General features: G+C 38.2%; 1 long non-coding RNA gene across 1 annotated transcript; it reads right to left on the minus strand.

Moving 5' to 3' along the window:
* Positions 1-1,243: 1,243 nt before the first annotated feature.
* Positions 1,244-15,786, minus strand: LOC107973703 (uncharacterized). The gene is made up of 4 exons (XR_001716095.3): positions 15,531-15,786; positions 7,917-7,976; positions 3,281-3,435; positions 1,244-2,298 (listed from the first exon to the last, which is right to left on the minus strand). It is a non-coding gene; the product is annotated as an uncharacterized LOC107973703 (long non-coding RNA).
* Positions 15,787-27,080: the final 11,294 nt, after the last annotated feature.

Consider the following 27,080-nt stretch of genomic DNA (forward strand, 5'->3'; position numbering starts at 1 on the left):
GGGAAAAGAAAGACACAAGGACATGCAATGACCTCCAACACCCACTGTAAGATATATAAAACCGTCAATCAGTTACACTTTGGAGAAAGCCTGGGAGGTGGGGTGGGCACAAAGGAAAAGAATTTTATTTTTTTGACCTGTACATTTTTGTATATTTTTAGCCTCATACATTGCTAATTTTATAAAAATACCAAAAAGTTATCTGACAAGGAAAATTATCCAACTCTTGTTTTCTCCTTTGTACTTCTCTGCACTAAATATTAGCTAATACATTAATATATACATATAGTTTCCTGGCTCTTTTTCTTGCATGTTGAAAATCAAAGTTAAATTTCTCTACCAGTTATATAATTAAAGCCTGTCAGATTCAAAGAGAAATTATGAAAACTGATTTTCTAAGAAAGGGAGGACATAAGGATGCACCACTGATGTTCTTACTTTTAATAAATCCTTGTCTTTAAACAGCAATAGGTTTTCTAGCCAATCTTTTAATGTGATTCTTCTGCTCATGCCAATTCATGTCTGGGGATGGTTTCGCTGCCTTTAGTTAAACACTAAAGAGTTGTCAGGCAAAGGCACCAAGTCAGGCGTCTTCAGGACAGATACCGAAACACAGAAAGGACCAAAAAAACAGAAGTAAAATAAACCTGAGAACTTAAATAAAATGGACAAATTCCTTTAAAGGTAAAAATTAGCAAAACTACAACATGAAAGAGAAATTCTGAATAGTTTTATAGCTATTAAACAAATGGAATTACTAAGTAAAACCCACTAACAACTAGTGTACTATTATATATACTAAAATCTAAAACCTGACAATAGCTAGAATGATCTATATGGTAATTGATTAGAGTAGGAGACATTAATATGAATTCATGTTAGATTAATGTAGATATAGAGATAGATTATATGTAGAAATATTTATCGATTATATACTGCTGGAGTGAAAGCACACAGATATCTGTATAAAAAGGATCATTATCTCTTACATCATGGCATATGAAAAAATTAACTTAAAATACATCACAGACCTGAAGGTAAAACTTAACTATAAAACTTCTTATAAAAAAAGAATAAAAATCTTTGTATCCCTGGGATAGGCAAAGATTTTTACACAGAACACAGAAAACACAAAATCATAAATTTTAAAAATAAAAAAATTGTATTTTATCAAATGAAAACCTTTTTCTCTTTGTAAGACAACATTATGAACATTAAAAAGCAAGCCACAAAGTGAGAGGAGTTATTCGTAATATGTAGATCTGACAAAGGACTTTATTCAGAATACATAAAGATATATCACAACTCAATAATGAGAAAAACAAGCTATTTAATAAATGAGGAAAAGATTTGAAAAGATATTTCAAATGTGCGGTGGGGGCAAGGGGTATACGGGACATCTCTGTAACTTCCTTTCAATTTTGCTGTGAACCTAAAACTGTTCTAAGAAAATAACGTCTTTTTTTAAAAAGCAGGCATTTTATAGCATAGGCTAAAACTGCATATGCAGCCATGATATAATTCTATGGATACACGCACATAATATGGAAATGTTCCTTGACTGGGTCTTAAAAAGTAATATAAAATGAAATAAAGAAAAATCAAATAATTTCTAATCAATCAGTTTACAATCCTGGGAATTTTTCATTTAGCTAAACTTACCATAGAGATAACATAAGATGCAAGAAACAAACCAAAAAGAAAAAAAAGAAAAAAAGAAAGAAAGAAAGAAAGGAAATAAGAAAGAAAGAAAGTCCATTAAGCAGAATTCAAGTTGTCACATATTTATAGCTCCATCAGAGGGGTCCATTTGTTAATAGCCGATGAACCTATGTTGACACATCATAATCACTCAAAGTCCACAGGTTACATTAGAGTTTGCTATTGCTGTTGTACATCCTATGAATTTTGACAAATGTATAATGACATGTATCCATTTTTATAGTGTCATACAGACTAGTTTCACTGCCTTAAAAATCCTCTGTGCTCCAGGTATCCATCCCCCAATCCCCAACCCCTGGTAACCACTGATCTTTTTATGGTGTCCATAGTTTTGTCATTTCCAGATGTCATATACTTGGAATACAGAGTATGTAACCTCTTCAGATTGGCTTCTATCACTTAGTAATATGCATTTAAGTTTCCTCCATGGCTTTTCATGGCTTGATAGCACATTTCTTTTTAGTGCTGAATAATATTCCATTGTCAGGACGTACCACAGTTAATTTATTTGTTCACTTGCTGAAGGATATCGGCATCATGGTTGCTTCCAAGTTTTGACAATTACGAACAAAGCTGCTGTAAATATAAAAAAAAGAAAAGACATTTCAGAGAAGAACACATGACATCTAATAAGTACATTTAAAAGTGCTCAACATCATAAGTCATCAGGGAAAAAAGTTAAAATCACCATGAGATACCTCTACATACTCATTGAAATAGCTAAAATTAAAATGACTAACATCAAATGTTAGTTGGAATATAAAGCAACTAAAATTTGTATCTATTTTCTTGGGACTACAAAATGGTAAAATCAATTTGGAAAAATGTTTGGCAGCTTCTGCTAAAGCTGAACATACATCTACCATTAAACCCAGACATTCTACTCCTAGATATTTGCCTAAGATGAAAACATATAGCCACACAAAAACTTGTACACAAATGTTTATGGCAATTATTTTTTGATAATCAAAAATCGGAGGGAGGGGACCCAAATGTCTATAAAACAGATGAATGTATAAACTGCAATGTGTCCACACAAAGAAATAATAATTAGCAATAAAAAAGATCAAACTACTAATTTAGCAACATAGATGAATCTCAAAATTATGTTGACTGAAAGAAACAGAGCATTCTGTTATTTTTACACTTTTGTATAAAATTTAGAAAACGCAAACAATCTGTAATGACAGAAAGTAGACCTGTGGTTGCCTGGTGCCAAAGGCAATGTGTAAAATCAATTTTAGAGAGGAAAGAGGAATTGGGGAGGGAGATGGTGATAAAAATGCCGTGTCTCCATTGTAGTGATGGTTTCTTGGGTGTATATGGGTGTCAAAACTCACATAATTGTATTTATTGTACATAAATTATATTGCAATAAAGTTTTTTAAAGAGTCATTTACCTATTATTTTAGACAGAAATCATGAAGAATTGAGAGAAACATACACAAGAGTTGGAGTAAAAGGTGGAGCCAAGATTTAGTCCTAGCTGATAAATATCAGGAAGACAGAATCAAGAGAAAGATATCTTTGGTCTTAACTGCAAGACATGGCAACTTACCAGGTCTGACACTGATGTGTTCAAAGTTTCTGGTGTTGTGATAGGAGGTGTTATCTCACCAAGTTGCTTTCTCTAATCCATTCCTTCTTTAACTGGTCCCCATACTCCCTGCCTCTGAATCTATGGATTCCAAGGTTAACACTCACCTTAGAACTCTGCCAAATAAATAGTAAGATATTATCTGTTAAGCCAATGTTTCAAGTAGTGATGTCTAACAATCATTTAATGTCCTCTTCCTTCAACACCCCAACCCCAGTTGAGACATTTGACTTTTAACAGGGTGCTCCCACATTTAGTAGAACCCACACTGTAAACTTTCTATAAAGGTGTGAGTCATGGCACTAAGGCTGATGAAGGGCGGGATGAGTTCAATCAGTGGAGCTTTTAGCTTGGCTCCTGCAACCATGAGATATTTTCCCTTCTAACAGTAAGGTCTGCCCTACCAAATTGTAAAAGAATGAAGACCAGGACTTTTAGCAAACAGAAAATCACCCACACAAAATCAGAGTGTCCCCAGGACAAATGGCACCTTTCCAGGACATCTTTTGAGTTCTACCACTGTTGTCATCTCATGCTTCAGTAGGGGACTCAGGTGCAAAGGTAGGGCACACATGCCCTAGGTGACCTCCTCAGAAGCCTGACCTATTTCTTTCAACTACTTGCCCATATGCAAAGGCAACCTAATAGAATCAAAACAGTTTCTTTTTAAAGCAGGTGTGTGATCTTGTGTGGGCAGCTTTTTAACTTCTACCCTGTGAGAAATGCAAACATCTTAAGCAATCAAAAATTATATAGTATGTGTAGTAATTGTTTCACAAGCTAATAATTTTTCTCCTCCCTTCCTTTTCCCTTCCCTCAGTGCAAGCTGTAGTGGCTTGAATTGTGTTCACAAAAAGATACACCGAAGTTCTAATTCCAGTACCTGTGAATGTAACCTTATTTGAACAGAGGGTCTTTGCTGATGTAATTAGTTAAGGATCTCCAGATGAAATCATCCTGGATTTAGAGTAAGCCCTGAATGCAATGACTGGTGTCTTTATCAGAGGAAAGGACACTCAGAGGAAAGGACACACAGAGACACAGAGAAGAAGGCCATGTGAAGATAGAGGCAGAGAGGAGCTGCAGGCCACAGAGCACCGAGGACCACTGCGAGCCTCCAGCAGCTAGGAGGAGGCAGGAAAGATTCTCCCCTAGAGCCTTCCAAGGGAGTATGGCCCTGCTGTCACTTTGATTTCTGACTTCAGGTCTCCAGAGCTGTGAGAGAATAAATTTCTGTTGTTTTCAGCAACCTAGTTTGTGGAAATTTATTATGGCAGGCCTAGGACACGAAATATACAGGCCAATCCTATAAACCCACCCAGAGCACAAATAATATTTAATTTAGACCATGTCCCAAAGCTATGTCAGAAGAGCAAAGAACTAAAATTATAACCACTAATTTTTCATGCTGGGTGCAGTGGCTCATGTACTTGGGGAGGGCGAGCAAGAACGATGGCCTGGGCGACATGGCAAATTCTCTCTACAAAAATATTTAAAAAAATAAAAAATGTGCTGGGTGTGGTGGTGCATGCCTGTAGTCCTAGGTACTCAGGAGGCTGAGGTGGGAGGATCACTTGAGCTTGGGAGATCGAGGCTGCAGCTGCAGTGAGCTAGATTATGCCACTGCAATCCAGGCTGGGCAACAGACCCTGTCTCAAAAAAAAAAAAATTGTAAATCTAGTTTAAGATAAAATCCAAATACTAAATGATGTCATGTAGAGAAAAGCCAAGAGCTGTTAAAATTGCACAGTGGTACAAGTATTTTGAAAAACTACCTGGTATTATCTTGTAAAGCTGAAGATGTGCACATCCTTTCACAGAACATGACTACAGTAGAGAAACTGTTGCACATATTGACAAGTGTAAGAATCTTTCTCAAACATCGTTGTTTCTAATAGCCACAAACTGGAAATAATCCAAATGTCCATCAACAGCATAACAATATACAAAATGCACTGTATATTTACAAATAAAATGTTATTCTACAGTGAATATTCATAAAATACAGCTACATGCAACCAACTGAATGACTTTTTCAAACATGGTGTTGAATCAAAGGCAAGAATATACATATGTATATATATATATATATAGCATGATTTCATTTATATAAAATCTTGAAGATAGTTCTCAAATGTAAATTATGTTATTTGAAGATGAATACTTGGGTAGTAAAACTGTAAAGCAGAACAAGATAGTGATTAATATAAAATTCAGGATAGTAGCTAACTCTAAAAGGGAAGGTCAGTGGTTATGATAGGGAAGAAATACACAGGGCTGAGGGGAGGGGTGGGCTTTTATTGCATTGATAACTTTCTTTTTATTTCTTTGGGTGGTGGTTTTGTGATTATATTTTTTCTATACCTTTATTCATTATATTATTTTTCTTAATATAAACTATTTTTTAAAATAATTTTTTTGAAAAATGATAAAGGATAAAAAAGGAACAAAAAGTATCAACAGAAGCATAAAATGTTCCTATTCACGTTGAAGAAATGTGTATGTTTTCATGTGGTTCTTTCACATTATCTTTCCTGCTCTGGTTTCCAGCCCGTCAGCTAAACTCTTGTCAAGGCATTTTCTACTGAAATCCACGGTTCTGGAAAAGAAGGGAATATGATGGAAAAGCTCAGCAAATCTCAACTGTTACCTTGGGGTCAGGGCTCTATGGAGAATGTGGTTTAGCTTTGCCACAGACTACCTCCCCCAAAGCTGCTAAGTGGTGACAGAGCTTGGTTGGGGATTGGTGTAGGTGCAGAAAGAGGCCAGCTAACATGTAGCACTTTGCCAATTCAGAACGGATTTTCACGTGGTCTTGTCTGAGCCTCACCCTAGCTCTGTGAGAACACCTTACTGCTGCTCTTATACTTTTGAGATTGTTAATGCTGCAGAGAAATTAAGGGACTTGTGCAAAGTCACAAATTAGGGAAATGACAGGGCCAGAATTGGAAACCAAGTTTTCCCCAGTGGAATTTGGTGACCTTTAATGGAGTTCTGTGGCAAATTTACTGACATCCACATAAATGTGGCAGGAGACTGCGGTACTTAACTGATTTGATGCAAATGTCTCAAACTCAGGCTGTCATGGTGGGCTGTGAGCCAGCAGGCTCTGATGGGCTGTCCAGAATGCAGACATGGTTTAAGCTAATCACAGTACATCTGAAGACATTAGTCTTTTGTAAGGCTTGTACATATGGCACAGTCAGAAGACAACATTAATATTGCTCATGAGGGTTTGTACTGCTTAGCAAAGTCCTTCGTTTCTCTTCCATGTGGTTGATATTCCATACCCTCCCAAACATTACACACTCCTAGCCAAACCTCAGTTCTTTATAAACTCAAAGCAATGAATCACTTAGTAAATCATTTCAGATAAATAGACAGAATCAGATCTCCATTTGGATTTCCTGCTGAAGAAAGTAGTGTGCTGACCCTGGCTATTTCATATTGCTGCCCTCCATGCCAATAAATCAACCACTTGCAATATTGTTTCTAAGAAATCTCCCAGGTCGTCATGAGGTTTCAACAGAGGATATATGAAAAGACTGAACAAATATGATTGTTTCATCCTCATTTCTTTCCTTAAAGCTTTTGCAAATTTAAGCAAGCTATTTTTTTATGATCTCCTCAATGAATTGCAGAAGTCTATTGAAACCATTCCTGGTATTAGTACTTTGACTTTAGGTGTCAAAAGGTAAAGTTTGCATCCCTTAAATGCTTTGATAAAGTAACTTTGAAATAAAATATAAGCTTCAATAAAATCCAAACTGAGGTCCCAGTCAGCATTAAGATGGATATATTTCTCTTGCTTTTTCGAGATGATTCTATCATACACAATGCATTTGAGACATAGGCCAATGAATTAGTAATTTTGCAGAATGGTAAAGCTTCGTTAAAATCACTAGAATCTGGTAGACAGAGACAAATCAAAGATGGCATTGTAATGAAACAGCACATGGTTGCAATGGTGTTTGCTTATTATCTATTAAGCTGCATGTGATGCTGGATTTAGGCATAATTTACTCCCTATTCTAAGATGGGACTGGTCACCTTGTGGATATGTAAAAGAGCATTCAGGTCACCTCCTTTTCTCTCCTCAGCCCTGCCTGAGAGTTACCTTCATAGTACAATTGCACAGGCCTTTATCACCTAAAATAATCTCTCCATTGTCACCATGCTTCCATTTCAAATGAAAAACAAGAAGAAAACGAGTTGGAACCTTAGTACAGTATACCTCATTTGAAGAATTAGGAAGCCCTACATCTAGAGTTTGTCTTTTAAGTTAGGATGGCACACATATCATATAATCGATATATAAGAATAAGGCAATTATTTTATTTTTAGTGTCTGGTGGAGTCCAAGGAAAGGCCATGGAGAGAATGGCTGTCATCTGGAGCTGGAATCTAGCATGCCTGAGGAGCATGACTCTGGTGAACCAAGTAACAGTGGCATTCCTTTTCTCAGTGCTCTCACTGTGCGTCTACATCTAAATGAAATTGTCTTTGATATGAGAATATACAAAGATATAAAGAGGAACAAATCAGTCCGGATTCTTAGACCAATAATTGCAGAAAAATTTAAGTATTTTTACACCTACCGGAAACCTTCACTTGAAATTGCTGGAAGACTTAGAACCCATAAACCTCAGTTTCCAAATCTGTAAAATAAGGATAATAACTGTACTTTCTTTACTGGGTTGCTGTGAAGGTTTAATGAAATCATGTAAAGTACTTAACAAGAAGTTGAGTACCTAGTAATTGCTTAATAAAAGTTACAATTAATGATTATATTTGCATTGTTTCCCAGCTAAAATATTCATTTGCATATAAAATTTTAAGGTTAATAAGGTGAAGCAATAATAAAAATACCATATACCAGAATATTGTGTTGCAACCTAAATATCGATTTTTCCTCCATTATGTCATTTACTGTTCACAGACATCTCAAGGTTCTGTATTTCCGTGTTCCAGGAGAGAAAACCAAAACTAATCGCTCTGGGGAGTTCATACACAGAAAGCAGAAATACTGCATTGCAGTTGTATAAATTGATTGTGTTAAAGACTGTCTCAGACATTTCCAAAAATTGGTTTCAACTTTTTAAAACTAATATGACTTTGAACTATATTTTATAATTTTGATCATGACAAGATGTTCTTAAATTGTACTCTGACCATTCAATCAGAAGTGCCATATTCAAGTAAGCCTCTTTCATTTTCCTTTTGTGTGTCTTTCTTTAAAAATAAGGAGAATATTAAAGGTATATGTGCAGGAATATGTCATGTGTGCAAAGGCACCTCATGGGATTTTAATCAGCAGGTATCTCAGGGACCTTCTGCAAGAAGGATGAAATGGAGGTGCAAATAAGGTAGTGGCTTTATTTTGTTTGCTTGTTTTCAACAAAAGCTTTATGCAATTAACCATGGGATAGGTTAATGATAATTTATTACAGAAAAACTGTGTTAAATCTATGAAGTGTTGCTATTTTCATGGGAATTGGGGGGTGATTAAAAAGATTTAATGGTTCCTTAAAATAGCAAATGACACCTATTCTAGGTAAAGCAATGAGCTAGCTCCATCCTGCCTGAACAATAGAATCACCTGGAGCTTTCAGAAATGACTCAAGTCTGCACCTCACCCACAAGAAATGGAGACTTAATGGGTCTGCAGCGGGGCCTAAACACTGATATGATGTAAAAGCTCTTCAGGCGTTTCTAGTCTGCAGCTGTGGTTGAGAGTTACTTTGATGTTACTGTGATAGATGAATAAAAGACAAAATTTAATGTCCCATCAAGGAGCTTCAAATCCTGCTTAAAGAAAATATACTTCAAAAATTTATTGATATACTTTCAACAGGTGCTGAATGACCTGATTGCTGATAAATTTCGTATTTCTTTCTCTTCCTTTCTCTCCCGTCTCATCTATCCCTCTAGCAATAAAATGACTGGAGGCCAGAGACAGAGAAATCATACCTTAGAATAAATTGTAGAAATTTCAAGGGCCACTTAGTAATATGTTTTGTTGCAGGTACCCTTAATTACTCAGAAAAGACATTTTTTTGAAAAAGGATGCCCAACAAGTATCCCCAAAAAATGTACCCCAAAAGTGTCCAACTATAATTATAGATGCTTAGGGAGTCTGCTAATTGTGAGAACTGAGCATTAAGAATGGATTGTGTTGGCTTTATTTAAGGCTCTGTTGATGCTCATGTGTTTGGTGATAAAAGGGAATCCAGGGCTTTCCCATTAGTTTTATCTTCATCCCTGCCGTCCTCACTAAACCACAGGAAGCTATAATGTGAACCCAGTTTTGTTATACCATGAGGAACCAAGCTTGCCTTGTTCATAGGCTATGCCAAAAGCTGGAAAAGTCCCCGTGGAGGAAATGTGATTCCAATTTGGGTATGAAAGTACAATTCCCCCCTGCCAGGTTTAAATTGAGAGCATATTACTCATTTTTAGTTAATTTCTCAGCCTACAGAATAATTTGGCACATGTGTGCAGTATATGCTCTCTCAGCTGCTTCCTTAGGGACCCCGGCCTTGACGGGATAGTCGTAACTGGGGGGAAAAGTTAATCAATGAGAATCGTGGTTAAACACTCTATTTATGTAAGAAAATACGTGTATTAAAATTAAAAGCAGAGCAATCAAAACAAGAGGAGCAGATTAATACATTTTTCTTATCTCTGACAATCTTTTTCTTAATGTCAAGGCCTGAAGCCCATGAAGGTACAGAAATGAAATGCAATGGTTCTCAAAGCACGTGTTCTGAGAAGAAAGAGGATCATAGTAAGTCAGTGTGGGAGAAGCCATCCTGTTCATGGGGAAACTAAACCTTCCCATGGATTTTAAATTCAGATCCTTTCTCATAGATTTCTTATTGGTGTACTGAAAACTTCAAAGGAGATTTTTCAGGCTTTTCTTTTCATCCCTTTTAAGTGTATTCCTTTTTAACATGAAAAATTATTGCCATCTCCTATGTGACTGTAGTCTCCCTAATTCAGAAAAATACACAATGCTCAAAAGCTCCTATGTACGTATGTATGTATAATACACATTTATATATTATATATACTATGAAGTGCAATTGCATTTGCATACATTTGAAAAATAGTGGTAGATACAAGGTCACCTAAGTTTCTCCCTGTTTTGTAGTCAATGGTCATTCTTTCCTTTGACAAACAAAATACATTCCTAGGTAGCCATCCTAGCTGTCTGCGGTTCGCTCACTATGTTCTGAAGATTCCTGAGTAGGTTGCTTCTTCCTTCCAACTCGGTTTCTTTTTCCCCGCAACTCATCTGACTTTCATGACTGCCATCCTTCCATCTGATTTCATCACCCCAGGCATGGACACAAATTCCTCCCCTTCATTGGCTAAAATGTTACCCGTACAATAGTGTTGTGCATAAATAAGACTTTCGGTAAAGATCTGGGAGTAACAGCAGGGTGCTATCACACCACAGCAAGGGAGGCCATTTAAAATTGAACATCACACATTGTGTTGGCCAGTCATGTGTCAAGCATGCCTTACCAAATATTATTTCACACTCCCACCCCCTGCCCCTTTCTTCTCAGGATCTAGCTGGGATCTGCTCTCTTCTTTTTAGCAGATGGAGGAGTTGGAGTGCAGTGGGGAGATCATAGTTAGCTGCAGTCTCAAACCCCTGGGTTCAGGTGATCCTCCCACCTCAGCCTCTCCTGAGTAGTGATCTGCTCTCTTCTAACCAATAATTATTTTAACCAATAATTTCTCCTACGTCTAGCACCCCTTTATCAACAACCTTTCCTCCTGCCTCAGACCCTCCCCCACAGCAATGAGGATTCCAACTTAGCTTGTCTCTGACATCGGGGTAAATTGAAAATCTCTATTATTTCATGACACAGAGAAATTTCAATCCCTTTGTTATTATTGTGTGTTTTATGATTAATATAAAAAGCCCCATTATGTGTCTTTCTTCCTGCCCTCTCAGAGCAATCTGCCCATACTTCAGTCAATTGTAGCACAGTAGCTTTTTCTCCCTGCTATAACTATGACTGACAACTATTTATTTGGCTTACAGCAGCATTGGTGCACCTCTTAGAACCCCCTTCAATGTGCCCCATTAAAGATCTACAGCCACCCCAGCTTGGAAACAGCTGATCTCTACAACAGTAAAACTCGTGAGTGGGCAAATGAGCTCTGTGACACAGTTCACTTTTGGTGAAAACACGCTTTCCTCTTTACTTTATCATGAATTTTGCTCCTTGTCCTTTTCCTCACCTGCTTTCTTTAATAAAGATGATGAACACTTACAGAGAAAAAGTAAAGGAAGACCTGTAGCAAGGTGTTAACTCTCCCAGAAGCACCGCATTTGAATGTGCAACACAATCTTAAGCCAAGACAGTTTAAACAAAAAATGAGTGTCTTTGGCTGTGAGATATTAATCATCCCAAAGCAGAGGGAGAATATGTCTTTGGGGGAAAGGGGCCTTCCCAGCTTCCTGGAATTGTACAGTATAACATGACTTCCTATTCCATCTTTCTATATGCCTCCCTTTTGTAGACTAGCTTACTTTAACAAAAGAATTGAAATGGATGAGGTCCAAGTGAAGTCATACCTTCCTCTTCTCATCCATAGTACTGGATTAATAGCTCAAGCCTGTGCTTCTTTCTTTATCCTCCAAACTGCCCACAGCCCCTACTTCCTGCTAGGTATTCAGCAGATAACCAGTGCTCAGTGCTCTGGTCTTATAAAGCACTGATTGATTTCTGAATGTTAGAAATATGCATCTCTCTTCCTTACAAAAGTTAATTAAATTGTAAACTCGCCAATCATGCTGTACACTTGCATTTTGGAAGAGTGCCAATTAAATATTCAGTGACTGGCATAATGTCGCAGTGGTTACAATCGTGAATCAGAATCAGACCCCCTGGGTCTCCAACTCAGCTCTGACATGTACCGGGTGACCCAGGGCAGGTTATTTAATACATCTGGCATAGTTTCATCATATGTAAAATGGGAATAATAAAGTACCTGCTTCTTGGGTTTGCTGCAGGAATAAAACAAGGCAATTTCTGTTTAATGCTTAAAATGGTGTACAGCAAGAAATTCAAATATGGCTTTGTATGTCTGCTTTCACTGAAGTATCTGTGTGATAGCTGTAGGTTTCAAGGTGATGGTAAACCTGAACTTAGAACATACAAAGAAAAGTGCAATGAATTGGCTACACAGCTCTAGAAGTTCTAGCTTCTTCAAAACTATAAAATGCAGAGGGGAGAAAAAAAGGAACTAGTTATGAAGAGATTTATTTGGAAAGATCTGTTGCTGACTGGTCCCTAGAATTTGTCTGGGAGTGGATGGCTGGGATGTGTGGTCTTGTTACCTTTTAGCCCACTGTTTTGTAAATTTGAACTGAGAAAGGGATTCAATATGAATATTTTGAGACCTGTCTATACCTTGTCTGGGGCTGAAGAACATTGTGGATCTCACTCCTGCTTCAGGGATCAGGAAAGGTAAATAAACAGAGATGGGCTCAGTGCCTGGGAAACAGAGGCAGGACCATTTTTATGGGTTAGAGACAGCCTGCGGAGCAAGTATTTGTCAGAGCAAAGGGTTTAGTTGCTTTTCTGAGGAGCAGATACTGACTATCCAGGAGAGAGAAAGTTACCTGGTACATGTACAGTCACATAGAGTTGCCTGAGAGGGATGGAGGACCCCAGCAGCTAAAGCCAGAGGGGAGCATCAGTGTTTGAAAGGAGTCACATGCAACCACCCAGTGCAAGGATGCATTGGTGTGTTCAAGGTTATTGCAAGAGGGTGAGTGCACCTAGCTTCTGCAATGAGATTTGGAAGAATCAAGCAAGTGTTCCAGAGAGAAATAGACAGATTTTTCAACATTTGCCAGGCTGGAGACTCAGCAAACAGTTTCAGTTAGAATCCAAAGACAGTCTGCTGGCAGAATTCCTCCTGGCTTGCAGGAGGTCAGTCTTTGTTCTATTAGGGCCTTCAACTGATTGGCTAAGGCTCACAATGTTATGGTGGTCAATTTGCTGTACTCAGAATGCACTGTTTTAAATGTCAATCTCATCTAAAAAAAATACCTTCACAGAAACATCAAGAATAATAATTGACCAAATATCTGGGTACTATGGCCTAACCAGGTTGACACATAGATTTAATCATCACAGGTGGGTTGCAGGGAAGAGTATGCAAGCAAGTGAATGAAAGAGGAAAGCCAGACACATCCCTTTCCCACTTTGGGTTTGCGGAACTTGGGAAAGCAGGGAGGACTTGACGTTAAATTACACGGTGACTTTGATTTATTATGTACTAGATCTTCTGATTGTTCACATAAAAGTATCTGTACAACCCCAAGTAGACTTAGGATGCTGGTAAAGAAAGTACTGATACTGCCTAAGCAGGCTAAAATATTAAACTTTTTAAAAAGAATAGCAGTATACCAAAAAAAAACAGAAGAAAACAAGTCTTTCGATTACCCCAGAAGTATTCATGCATAGTATACCAGTTACATGCACCTGGTACATGGTAAACATTCAGCAAATACTCACTACTATTACTACATATACATGCACATATGATAATTTCCAGTAAATCCCACACAAAATCTATATACTTTTATATATATGGTTTTTTGATGGTTCCACATAAATTTAGACTGACGGCCTGAAATAGCAGCAAACATTCAGCAAAAAAACCAATTTTTAAATGTATTTACTTCTTTTGTAAAATTATATTCCAAAGATTGCTTTATGTTTTGATGTTTCACATAACTATATTTCCTGAACTTTGCTCTGTGGTGGGATTTATATATATAAACTTTAAAACTTAAACATACTCATGCTATGTCTTTGTTGATGTTCATTATTGTCTGTAGTCTTGGAGCACTATTGACTCTTAGGTGAACCAATAATCATCTTGCTGAATTGAAGTAGGAAGTTGTAATTAAAGAATTTGCTTACTAGTCTACCTTCCCTTGCTCCTTCTCCCTCTGAGTTTCTCTCTTCACAATATACCTGCCTACTCTGCTACTCTGGATTCCAGAAAACATAGTTGCGTGTGGTACTCAAAGTAAGCCGATCAGTCAGAGACATCAGTTAGCTTGACCCAATACTGGTGTTCAAAGGTCCTTTTATAGATGTTATTCTCTAGGCTGTACGAACAGCCTTTTAAGAGATGCTTTTAAGGTTGGAGATGAAGATCAATAAGAATAAATTGGGTGCCCAGATCTACGGAGGTAAAAGGCTTGCATTAAGATGGAAATTGGCTTTCTTACACAAATAAACCCTTTCAGTTACAGCTTTAGTGGGTTTAATTTAGCCATGGGCTTCTTGATAATCATTTTTTTCTTGTTTTTTCTTGTATTTGTTTGTTTTATTATCTTTTATTCAAGGGAGTTAGGACTTGATTACACGAGACTTAACCCAAGATTGTTATATAAATTTTGACTTTACTTTTTAAAATTTCTGCTAAAGCACTAGCTGAAGTAGTTCTTACTTCAAAATAAAATGTATGTGTAAACTCATGGGACCTATAACCCAAAATAAATTACTGTAGTGGGTCACTGGTTAAAAAGAGAGGTGGACTGGGGATGGCATTGTGTTGTCTTACTTTCCAGAACAATAAAGGGAAAGACTTGGCTGCATCCTTTGGCAACGTACTGCATGTTAACTAATTTGTGGTGAAGGTTTAAACAAAATTCACGCGGGAAAATCAAGCAGCTTCAAGAGCCCCATTCTCATTCCATCAGACCACTTTGAAAATAAGACACTGCCAAGTTTTTGAAAGTGGGATAGAAAGAATGTAAGTCTCGCCATTGACTTTTCAATGCTAAATAAATCAAAAGGCTTGCCAATTGGAAGACAGAATGAACACCAGCATCCACAATGATGCCGGCAATGGCCCTGGTAAATGTTGAGTCTCGGAAATTGAAATTGTGACACTGTACTCATATTAAGCAGCAGGAAGGAGATGATCCTCAGAATTCTGTCAATTTAAGTGTCTGATACCCTTTCAACAACCTGTGCCTTTTTGTTAAAGCTCAGAAAAGCACTTTATAAAAAAATAAAGTGTGTTTTTTTTAATCAGTTCTCTAGGCTGTAAATCATAACCAATTCATATTTCTTCAACATCTGCTAGGAGCTGTAACATACATTAATAAAATTGGGTAGTAAATTTAGCATAAAGAAGAGATACAAAAAAGAAGGCACACTTACATGAAAATATGAAAAGAAAGAATGGACTTGGAAAGAAAATCTTCTAGAGAGAAGAAAGCTGCCCATCCAATTTCCACCCTGGTATTGCCTGTGATTGCATCACATTGCAAACTCTCATTGCCAGGCTTGTCCATTTTCTTTTTGGGTCCTGAGATCATTTTATCACAGTTTCTAAGATGTCACCTTCTCCCCTCTTTCAGGGAAGGGCTCCCCATGCCTCTGAAAGTTACTGAAAGGCAGGTCCTACTGAAGCCCCAAGAGCTGAAAATCTGAGAAGGTGGTGAAAGTGACCAGAGCTCTCCTGCCAGCAGTCATAGGGCTTTCCAAGTAGGCAACCAGGAAAGTAAACATGCCAAGGGGCAGAACAGGAGGTCCTCTCTGGGTAAACAAAGCATGCTTCCCACATGACCTCTGTCTGACCTCCCAAGGGAAAAAGCCAAAGTAGTCAGCACCTCCAGCCAGTGGAAGCAACATCGGTGACAATTGGCGCAGGAACTCCCGGGCTTTCTGAAGGAGCAAAGAAATGACACAGCAGTATTTCTAGACAGGGTGAAATGATGATCATACTGCAGAGGCTCCTTTATTCTCAGTCTCTTCTCCATTACCTGTCACATTTCCCTAACTGGTAAATATCAGTTAGACTTATGGAGATTTGTTATGAACCCAATTATTCTGTTGCTCTTAAATGGGATGAGTATTTACAATCTGTAACATGTAATATATGAAGATGCAAGGCCTGTTAATTTTAATTGGGTTCCCGAGTAGGTCAAAGAATGCTGAGCTGCTCTTGTGGTTTTGTGGGCTTGTTTCAGCAGAGGAACTAGCAGCAATCACCATGAACACCCTTCTTATAAAAATGATAAATAAATACGGAATGAGACTTTGGGGCCAAATTGGCATTGGTATCATTTAATTTCTTTGTGTGTTTCCAGCCAATTAAATGAATGGGTGCCTGTGGTAATTGAACTCACTTTGATAATTAGGCCTTAAGGATTCTTAAATTACTGAATGTTAATGAATATTTCCCAAGTATGGTCCCTGTATCCTAAGTGCTGCCAAATGGAATTTGCCTCTTTATCATTAAAATATAGTTCTTTTAAAAATTCCACATAGGAAATAGAAACTAGAAACAGACGCCGAGGCGGGAGGATCACAAGGTCAGGAGATCGAGACCATCCTGGCTAACGTGGTGAAACCCCGTCTCTACTAAAAATATAAAAAATTAACCAGGCATGGTGGCGAGCGCCTGTAGTCCCAGGTACTCGGGAGGCTGAGGCAGGAGAGTGGTGTGAAGCTGGGAGACGGAGCTTGCAGTGAGCCGAGACCGCACCACTGCACTCTAGCCTGGGTGAAAGAGCGAGACTCTATCTCAAAAAAAAAAAAAAAGGAAAAAAAAAGAAACTGAGGACTTAGTTCTGTTGCTTTTCTTTACAGGTTTGAGCAGGTTGATGAAATTTAAATCTAAGAAAAATTTTACTATGAAAGAGACATAGTTGAATTTACCCCTTGGAACTTGGAAGGCCATATATAACAGTATGCAAATTAAAGCCATATGCAAGGAGGAAACTGCTGCTTCACCAAAGCTACGTACAAACGAACAGCTGACAAATGCCCACTATATCAATAATTTGAGGGTACGGATGGGGAAAGGTCTGGGCTATCGTGGAGGTGTACTCTCCAGGCAGAAATGTACAATGAATGGGCCTGCTCTGGTGATTCCACCAGGAGATGAGTCATACCAAGCATTCTTATCTGAAAGCTGTGGTTTCCATTTTTCTTGGTATTATTTTACAAACCTTTATTATTTGTCCCTCAGGCTTACAGTGCAAATCAGTAAACTGAAACACACTTAGATCAAATACTTACTGCAAACACTGAGTAATGAGGGAAACATTTTTAGGGCATGCTTTATTTGCGCTTATTTATTTCCTATATTTCAAACATTCAAACATTTCAAATATTCAAATATTTTCTTAAAATATTCAAATATTTTCTTAAAAATCTATAACAAAGCTCTTACATAATCTTCCTTAGAAGGGGAAGGTGTAGGGGGGCAGAAAATTAGCTTCTCTTAAACATCTTTGCTACGGTCTGAATGCCCTTCAAATTCATATGCTGAAAATCTAAACACCAATGAGATAGTCTAAGATGGGGCCTGTAGATGGTGATTATATCATAAGCCCTCATGAATGGGATTAGTGGTCTTATAACAGAGGCCCCAGAGCGCTACCTTGCCCCTTTTCTGCTATGTGAGATTACAGTCAGAAGTGGGCCCTCCCCAAACATCAAATCTGCTGGCACCTTGATCTTGAACTTCCCAGTTTCCAGAACAGTGAGAAATACATTTCTGTTGCTTACAAGCCCTAAAGTTTATGTTATTTTGTTATAGTAGCCAAAAGGAACTAAGAAAATTATTTAGGTCTCAGACCCTGTACTGAATCCACACATATGATTTCATCACTAAAAAGTCATGAGATTTTGAGGGGTGGAAACTGCATTTCTGCTAAACAAAACCATGTGGGACATTAGGGATAATTCAATATATTCTACACTAAACCAATCTATTATTTAAATCAACAAATTCACACTCATTCACTGAGGTCAAACCGAGCCCTGCCATTTCAACACCATTTTAAGTGAACCTCCAAAGCCTTGATCATATCTCTGCATAAAACATGGATAATAATCCTGCCAAGAAGAGTTGTTATAAGAACCAAGCTTGATAACATGAAAAAAGCCACAGCAGAGCTCCTGGTATTTGATAAATGCCACTTGCTCTCTTTCCTTTTTCCCTTCTTGACAGAGTAAGGAATGTCCACCTTTGTTGCATGCTCAAATTTGGTCCTAAATAAATTTTAATTGCACCATCTGATGTAAATAACATTAAATGTATGAGTCATTAGTATTCAAATCACAAAGATTTGAATAAGGTTTTGAGTGTTTTTATAAGGTTCTCCTGCCCTTCCCCATATGGAGATATTTTTGTTCCAGCCATTTTATCTATATTCCTCCCCTTCAAAGCTTGCATAACATTTGTGATTACTTCCCATTGGTCAGAAATTAGTTATTTGGCCTCACTTAGATACAAGAAAGCCTAGTGTGTTAATCAGGGTTCTCCAGAGGGACAGAACAAATATCTATTGGTTATATATATATATATGAGAAATGGAGTTTATTAGGGAGAATTGAATTGGCTCACACAATCACAAAAGTGAAGTCCCATGAGAGGCTGTCTGCAAGCTGGAGAATGAGAGAAGCCAGTAGCATGGCTAGCTTGGCAGGCAGGGAAGCCTTTGGTAGCATTACTCACTCCAAGTCTAAAAGTTTCCAAACCAGGAAAGCAAACAGTACAACCCTCACTCTGAGGCCAAAGGCCTGAGAGTTCCCAGAAGGCCACTGGTGCAAGTCCCAGAGTACAAAGGCTAAAGAACCTGGAATTTGATGTCCTAGGGCAGGAGAAGAAAAGGGGTACTGCTCTGGAAAAGAGAGAGAAAGAGAGAAAAAAAAGGAAGCAAGAAAAAGAAAAAAAGAAAAGCAAGCAAGCTGAATGTTTTCCTTCTTCCACCTCCTTTGTTCTAAGTATTCCTGCAGCCCATTAGATGGTACCTACCCACATTGAGGGCAGGTCTTCCTCTCTCAGTCCACCGACTATCCTGTCAATCTCCTCTGGCAACACCTTCACAGATACACTCAGAATTAATGCTTCGCTGCCACCGAGCCATCCCTCAATCCAGTCAAGTTGACACCTAATACTAACCATCATACCTGGAAAGTATAGTTTTTATATAGGAGGCCATGTGTCAGCTAAAAGTCAGATTCTATTACTGATAAAGAAGAATCTATTGAGTGTCAAGCGCTACTCATTGCCACAAGAGGTATTACAAATTTCAAAAGACATAAAGGTAGCTTGAGTTTTAGATATATTTTGAAGGTAGAGGCAAATAAATTTATTGATTAATTGAATATAGAGCATGAGAAGAATCACGGATGTCTCAAAGGGTTTGGGGTATAAGCAATGAAATGAGAGTTGCCTTTGAAAGAGCTGGAGAAGACAGATGGGGAGTAGATTTTTAGGAGGGCTAAACCAGGGTTCCTTTTGTGGTTTAGCGTTTGAGATATCAGTTACACATAAAAGGAGAGATGCACAAAGACAGATGATCTATAAGTCTAGAGTTCAGAGAGAAGGTCTGGATTGGAAAATTGATGTGGGAATCATTAAGGAATAGAAGAAAAGAGTTTCAAGTTCAGAGTGTGGGAAGCCCTAATATTTACAGATCTAAACAAAGGAAAAAACCAACAGGAAACACTAAGAAGCTGCAACCAGTATTGTGTCCAGAATTGGTGGGTTCTTGGTCTCACTGACTTCAAGAACAAAGCCGCCGACCCTCGCAGTGAGCATTACAGTTCTTAAAGGCAGTCTGTCTGGAGAGCGTTCCTTCTGATGTTCAGAAGTGTTCAGAGTTTTTTCCTTCTGCTGGGTTCGTGGTCTCGCTGGCTTCAGAAGTGAAGCTACAAACTTCGCAGTGAGTGTTACAGCTCATAAAGGCAGTGTGGACCCAGCGAGTGAGCAACAGTAATATTTATTGCAAAAAGCAAAACAACAAAGGCTCCACAACATGGAAGGAAAACTCAGTAGGTTTCCACTGCTGGCTCAGGCAGCCAGCTTTTATTCTCTTATCTGGCCCCACCCACATCCTGCTGATTGGTCCATTTTACAGAGAGCCGATTGGTCTGTTTAACAGAGAGCTGATTGGTCCATTTTGACAGGGTGCTGATTGGTGCATTTACAATCCCTGAGCTAGACACAAAAGTTCTCCACCTCCCCGCTAGATTAGCTAGATACAGAGTGTCCATTGGTGTATTTACAACCCCTGAGCTAGAGACAGAGTGCTGATTGGTGTATTTACAATCCCTTAGCTATACATAAAGATTCTCCAAGTCCCCACCAGACTTAGGAGCCTAGCTGGCTTCTCCCAGTGGATCCCGAACTGGGGCCGCAGGTGGAGCTACCTGCCAGTCCCGCGCAGTGCGCCCGCACTTTTCAGCCTTTGGCGGTCGATGGGACTGGGCGCTGTGGAGCAGAGAGCAGTGCTCTCGTCGGGGAGGCTCGGCCAGGCAGGAGCCCATGGCGGAGGTGGGGCGGGGGAGGCTCAGGCACGGCGGGCTGCAGGTCCCAAGCCCTGCCCCGTGGGGAGGCAGCTAAGGCCCGGCGAGAAATCCAGCACAGCAGCTGCTGGCCCAGGTGCTAAGCCCCTCACTGCCCCGGGCTTGCGGGCCGGCCGGCCGCTCAGAGTGCGGGGCCTGCCGAGCCCACGCCCACCCGGAACTCGCGCTGGCCCGCAAGCGCCGCGTGCAGCCACGGTTCCCGATAGCGCCTCTCCCTCCACACCTCCCCGCAAGCTGAGGGAGCCGGCTCCAGCCTTGACCAGCCCAGAAAAGGGCTCCCACAGTGCAGCGGCGGGCTGAAGGGCTCCTCAGGCGCCGCCAGAATGGGCGCCGAGGCTGAGGAGGCACCGAGAGCGAGCGTGGGCTGCGAGGGCTGCCTGTATGCTGTCACCTCTCAGTATGATAGAAAAAAGTGAGTATGGCGAACTGGTGGTGAAAGAGAGGCAGAGCACTCGTGGAGGTCGTAGCTCCAGATATCAGGACAAAGCCCAGCTTGAGACTAAGGCTTAATCAGAGCATTAGGGAACCCTCTCTTCCCCCACTGCCACCCTAACACACTCAGTAAAAATAGCCATGAAATTCAACCGGAAGAGCTGCAAGAGATAGATCATTATTGGGGGGCAGTACAAAGACAGATTAAAAGCCAATGAAATAACAGACATTGAGGAAATAATCTCTGTTAAATACACAGTATCACAAGAGGAATTTTAAGCCTGAGGGGCACTTGGGGTAATATAACATCAACAAACCCCCAAACTTAGCCCAACTCCTGAATAGATGAATATGAGCCCACAGTTAAGGTCCAGCTGAAGAAAAGACATGCTCATCTCCAACGTTAAGAAAAGATTTATCTCTGTATCTGTAGCCCTACACAAGATGTCTAATTGTCAACTAAAAATTGCAAGGCATGTAAAAAGACAAATACACACACATACCCCCCCACACACTGAAGAGGCAAGGTAATCCTTGGGAGCAGGCTGCATATGACACCACGGATATTGGAACTATCTGAGAATTTAAAATAACTATGATTAATAGGCTATTAGCTTTAATGGAACAAAGTAGACAACATGTAAGATCAGATTAATTCAGCAGAGAGTGTAAAATCTAAGAAGGAATCAAAAGGAGAAGCTGGAAGACACAAACAAATAGTAACAGCTATAAAGCCAGGCTCATCAGTAGAGCCCACACAGCTGAGGAAAGAATCAGTGAACTGCATGATAGGCCAGTGAAAATTATTCAAACTGGAATATAGAGAAAAGAGTGAATAAAGAACACAGCATCCAATAGTGTGGGACAATTCTAAACTGAGTAACATATGTGTAATTGAAATCTCAAAAAGAGAAGAAGGAGAAAATGGGGCAGAAGCAATATTTGAAAAAAAAATGGCATAAAATTTTACAATATTAACAGACATAAAACCACAGATTTAAGAAGCTCACAGAATGCCAAGTAGGATAAATACCACACATGCACACACATACATACACACACACGCACATATCTAGGTATATGGTATTTAAACTTTTGAAAACAAAAGTGAGAAAACGGTGAAGTTAGGAGAAAAATATATATACTATCTACAGAGGAACAAGGCTAAAAATTAAAATATATTTCTATCAGAAACTATCCAGAACGAAAGAAAATGTACTGACATACTGAAAGTGCTGGGGATCTGAAAGTGTGTGTGCGTCAGGGGGTGTCAACCCAGAATTCTATATTTAGTAAAAAGAAGTGAAAGGAAAACCAAAAATCATATCAAACAAAAATTGAAGCAATTAATTGCTAGACATATTCTGTAAGAACTGCTAAAAAAATTCTTCAGGCAGAGGAACTATGATATCAGTCAGAAACTTGAATCTGCACAAAGAAATGAAGAGAACAGGTACTGGAACAAATGACAGAAAAAAATTAATTTATTTCTTGCTTGAGATTGCTCTAAAAGATAACCGATATATAAAAGTGAAATAAATGACAACAATAGCACAAAGGATGGGTGAGGGAAATGGGACTATTCTGTTGTAAATACGTTTACACCACATGCGAAGCAGTATAATGTTATTAAAATGTCAACTCAGATTAATTTAAAATGTATACTGTAAGCCCCAGGATAATCATTTAAAAGTTTTTAAAAACAGGTTTAACTAGTAAGTCAATAAAGGAGAGAAAATGAAATCATGAAAATGCCCAGTTAACCCAAGAAAAAGCCAATAGGGAAGAATAAAGAAACAAAGAAAAATGTAACAAAGAGAAACAGCTAGCAAGATGTTAGATTTTAATCCAACCATATCGATAATCACTTTAAATGTAAATGGTCTATATGTACCAGTTTAAAGACAGATTGTCAGACTGAATAGAAAGCGGGACACAAATATGTGCTGCCTACAAAAATAAACATTTTAGGCTGGGCGCGGTGACTCATGCCTGTAATCCCAGCACTTTGGGAGGCCGAAGCAAGTGGATCACCTGAGTTCAGGAGTTCGAGACCAGCCTGGCCAACATGGTGAAACCCTGTCTCTACTAAAAAAAAAAAAAAAAAGTCAGACATGGTGGTGCACACCTATAGGCCCAGCTACTGGGGCAACAGTAGCTACTGAGGTTGAGGCAAGAGAATAGCTTGAACCTGGGAGGTGGAGGTTGCAGTGAGCCGAGATCGCGCCATTGCACTCCAGCCTGGGTGACAGAGCAAGACTCAGTCTCAAAAAAACAAAAAACAAATCAACAACAACAAAAAAAACCATTTTAAACATAAAAACATAATGCATGTCTTTAAATATTTAAATAGAAATAAAATATGTAAAATGCATTTTATGTTTTAAGAAGTATTAAAATTTAAAATATTAATAAAGTGAGTCATTAACTTCCGTAGGTGCTGACTCTGTGTCATACACATGTGCATTTTACATTATCACAGCATCTTCTAAAGCATTCATGTTTTACTTTAGAGATTAGAAAACTGTGGCTTAAAAAGTTAAATAATATTTCCAGTGTTTTTTTAGCTAGAAATGGCAGAGACAGGATTAAAACCCAGGCTGTCTGATTAGAAATCCTACACAATGATTCACTATTTGGAACTGCCACTAAGTATAGCTTTTGGTTATGAGTTTAATAATGCCTGTGAGTCTATTGATTAAGAATGATTTCACAGTATTTTCTGGTTCTTCCCAGTGCACGCCTTGAGTAATTATGAAAACAGGTCTGTTTTATTATAGAAAAAGTGAAGGGTGATAGCATGACCTCAATTTGAAATAGTTACAGTTTTACATGCCAATATTTTATAGGTCTATAATAGCATATTTATAACTTTTTAACTATCCAATTTTACTTGGCCCCAGTGATCTTAACTTCTCATGCTCTCAAATTTTCTAGACACTAACTACATTATAATATTTATCTTACTCTTTGCATAATACTCTTTTGTTTAGAAAGTAAATATTGGCTAGAACACCACATACCTTTGCGATATCCAAGTTTCTATAAACTTAGCATAGGTATCAATTTTTTAAACACCTTATCTATTACTTGTATATGTTTTGAGTCCATTAAGCTACATAAAAAAATTTATGTAAAGATAAAGCCAGGAACTGGAAGTAATTTTTTGGGAAGCATTGACTATCACCAAGAAATGTTTATATAAGAAAATAAAAGCCAAAAGATTAATAGGATGTTTTTACTTAAATGTTAAAGTTGTAAATTTTTTACTTTAGAGTTTTACTTTAGGTATGATTGACTCAATAGTCAGCATAGAACAAAATCTTGTATTCTTTACTTAATAGTCACAAGGGTATATTTGGAATGAAAAACTTCACACTCATTTTTAGCTACAGATGGTTGTTGTAAAGAATACTAAAAATGGCCATAAAGCAATTGGCCAATAAACACACTAAAAACAATAAAGTGTATCTGGAACAAACTGGCTTTATAATAGCACATACCACCCATTGTAATCACCAATATCAGTTTCAGCAATAAACAAATGATATGAACTAGGACAGCTGTTAAATATTAATCTGTAATGCTAGGCTGTAACTAGAAGTGAGAAAATAAAACTTGGAAAAAATGTATTATCTGACTGACAGTGGGGCATGTTCTTGTACAGCTGACTAAGGATCACTCTCTGCTCTAGAATTTTTCTAACTTTTCAAGTCAATCTTCTGGTTTTTCTGATTGATTCTGGTGTCCGGTTGGTAAAATATATATTTGCTTGTGCTCTTTGGCCCCTAAAGCTACCACCATGCTCCATTTCATCCATTAGAGGGAATAACAAATTGGAACAAAAGAGCAATAGATATCACCGTGATTTTTCTCAGCTCAGGGTAACTGATGAGCTGAGCTCTTTCTTCTCATTGCCCCAGACATGAACAAATCCCACGTCTACTTGTCTTTGTTTTCAAACTAGTATATGTGATTCCCACCAAAATCATTTTTTTCTGTTGATAGTTAAATAAAATCCCTTTATTTAACATTATACTATACTATACTTACTATATCTGATACTTACTATATTTAAATACTTTATGCTTAACATTGTAATAATAATATATATGTGTGTGTGTGTATATATGTGTGTGTGTGTATATATATATATATATATATATATTTTTTTTTTTTTTCTTGAGACAGAGTCTTGCTCTGTCGCCCAGGCCGGAGTGCAATGGCATGATCTTGGCTCACTGCAACCTCCACCTCCTGGGTTCAAGCAATTCTCTTGCCTCAGCCTCCCAAGTAGCTGGGATTACAGGTGCACGCCACCACGCCCAACTAATTTTTTTGTAATTTTAGTAGAGGTGGGATTTCACCATGTTGACCAGGCTGGTCTCAAACTCCTGACCTCGTGATCTGCCTGCCTCAGCCTCCCAAAGTGCTGGGATTACAGGCATGAGCCACCGTGTCTGGCCTATTATATTTCTTGAACACTTATCTGTTAGATACTAAAAAATCATTTTAGAGATATTTCTTCATTTAATGTTTACAACAGTTCTCTCAAGTAGGTTTTATATTGTGACCATTTTATGGGTGAAAAGAGTAAGAAATAGAAAAGTTAAACACCCCCCTCAAGAGTACCCAGCTAGTATGTGGTGAGCTTGCATTTAAATCCCCATGTAAGAGAGTGGCTCTCTCAATGAGGGCAAGGACTCTGTTCACTGTATCTCCACATTTCATAAGACTCGGCACATAGTGTTTATCAAGCATTAAGTGAATTATTTTAGGAATTTTAAATATTAGATCACTTAATAGAATTAACATAATTTCTCATGACTAGTTGTTTCCCCTTTGTTCTCTAGGAACATCTGAAACTTGTTTATTCATTCAATAATATTTATTTGGCCTTAATGTCTTCTATTTAGCATTGCAGTAAGAGCTGGGGAAAGCATGATGGACTCAGTCCACACTGTCAAAATGCTTACAGTCTTGAAGTCATTACTTTTGTGTTCAATGTGCCACAGGACCCTTAAGGAAGGATGATGGGGAGTCAGGAAAAGCTTCATAGGGAGAAGGATATTTGATACAAGACTTGGAACCCATTAACCAATTGGAACTGATGTATCCAAGGGGAGCAGTGCAATTAAACACACTGAATGTGATTAGCCAAGGAATCATTTTGCATGACTGTAACCTCAGGCATGAGTAAGGAGAGGACTTTAAGAGAGACCGGCTGTCAGGATTCAAGTCATAGACAAGCTTGTTGACTACAAAAAGGCACAGGTTTAAGACTTTAGCAATGGCAAGCTGATTGAAAACATTTAAACACAGAGATATGTCATGATTGGATTTGCTGTTATAATTTTAAGACAATTAATAGCTTATTCAATAGTAGTTCAGATGAGGTATTATAGGTACCTAAGCCCTAAGGAAGAGTTAGTGAAGATGAGAAGAGAGTTAGAATTATTAGCACTTAGACTTGACACAGTATGATGGGGAAAAGGATAAATTAAAAATATTGGTATTAGCATCTGGTGTGGGAAGCCTTGTCATTAAATAAGATGAGAAATTAACAGAGAAGGAAAAGATTGCCTATATAATTATGAGATAGTGACATTTTAGTCAATAATGGGGATAGAATATATGATGGTGGCCCCAGAGAATTATAATGTAGGTGAAAAATTTTTATCACCTAGCAGTGTCATAGCCATCATAATATCATAGTGCGATGCATCACTCATGCATTTGTGATGATGTTGACGTAAACAAACTTACTGTGCTGCCAGTCTCATCATATAAAAGCATAGCACAATTATGTACAATACATAACACTTGATAATGATAATAAATGACTATGTTACTGGCTTATGTATTTCCTATACTATTGTTTTTAATGTTGTTTTAAAGTGAATACTTTCTACTTATATTTTAAAAAATTAACTGTAAAACAACCTCAGGCAG

Source organism: Pan troglodytes, chromosome 13, assembly GCF_028858775.2.
Source record: "Pan troglodytes isolate AG18354 chromosome 13, NHGRI_mPanTro3-v2.0_pri, whole genome shotgun sequence".
NCBI classification, from domain to species: Eukaryota; Metazoa; Chordata; class Mammalia; order Primates; family Hominidae; genus Pan; species Pan troglodytes.